Source organism: Cynara cardunculus, unplaced genomic scaffold (genome assembly GCF_001531365.2).
Source record: "Cynara cardunculus var. scolymus isolate 2C unplaced genomic scaffold, CcrdV1 Un_Scaffold_1848, whole genome shotgun sequence".
Taxonomy (NCBI): Eukaryota; Viridiplantae; Streptophyta; class Magnoliopsida; order Asterales; family Asteraceae; genus Cynara; species Cynara cardunculus.
Window position 1 is genome coordinate 72,532 of NW_020200893.1, and position 1,120 is coordinate 73,651.

The 1,120-nt window shown below is 39.5% G+C and overlaps 1 non-coding gene across 1 annotated transcript; it reads left to right on the forward strand.

The window, feature by feature from the left end:
• Nucleotides 1-260: 260 nt before the first annotated feature.
• On the forward strand, nt 261-367 carry LOC112502745. The gene has a single exon (XR_003067753.1). It is a non-coding gene; the product is annotated as a small nucleolar RNA R71 (small nucleolar RNA).
• Nucleotides 368-1,120: the final 753 nt, after the last annotated feature.

The window sequence follows — 1,120 nt, forward strand, 5'->3', positions numbered from 1 at the left end:
AAATTAGTNTTGAAATTAGCTTAGTGATCTGAGCTGTTAATGCCGAGACAGCATCTACCTCATTTATTCCAGCTGTTTTCTTCAGTGGCATTGCACGTGGGTTAGACCATTGTCTGTTATTATTGGAAATCTTTTCAAGTATGTCAAAACCTTCGTTATAGGTACAAGCTGTGAAAGCTCCGCCGGCTGTAGCGTCGAGCATTTGTCTAGCAACGATATTTAAACCGTTGTAAAATGTCTCTAGCTGTATGCAGTACGGAATGCCATGATGAGGGCATTTTCTCAGCAGCTCTTTATACCTTTCCCATGCATCAGKAACTGCTTCATCATCCATTTGTCTAAAAGTACAGATTTCATTTCTGGATTTGGCATTCCTCGTGGGTGGAAAATACTTTTTTTTCTGCCATTTCATTCCATGTAGTCACARAGTCTGGTTGCAAAGAATTGTACCATGCTCTTGCTCGATCCCTTAATGAGAATGGAAAAAGTTTTAGKCTCAGAGCATCGTCTGAAACACCAGGGATGAGAAAAGAGTCTGTGATTTCCATAAAAGAACACAGATGAGAATGAGGATCTTCAGAAGATAAACCAGCGTACTGGCCATTTGTTTGAAGCATTTGAAACATCAATGGTTTAAGTGAAAAATGGGTGGCACCAATGGTASGCTTACGTATCCCTGTGTGCAGTTGAGTTAAATTAGGAATAGCGTACGCCATAATGCCACCATTTTTAGCATTTGCAAGACGAAAGATGTTTTGAACCTCATCCTCATATGGAATATTTTGTTCATCTCTAATTATACCATCTCCGTCAATAATCACATTTTCAGCCATCGTTTCAGAGTTTAAAGCTCGAAGAGCTCTTTGYWHTCTTCTTCGTTGTCTAAAAGTTTGTTCAATATCCGGATCAAGCGAAAAAATTTCACCGTGCAACAGCCTTGGCATGCACAGTGAGTTCACAAAAAGATGGTAGAAAAACTAACTTTTATAAACTTTACTTTAAAAAGAAAAAACTTTAGCGTGCTATCCCCGGTAGCGGCGCCAAAAACTTGCTCGTCGGTTTATTCAACCTTAGATTCCAACACAAAAATAGAACTCGGCGCAAGTATACACCTCGAACT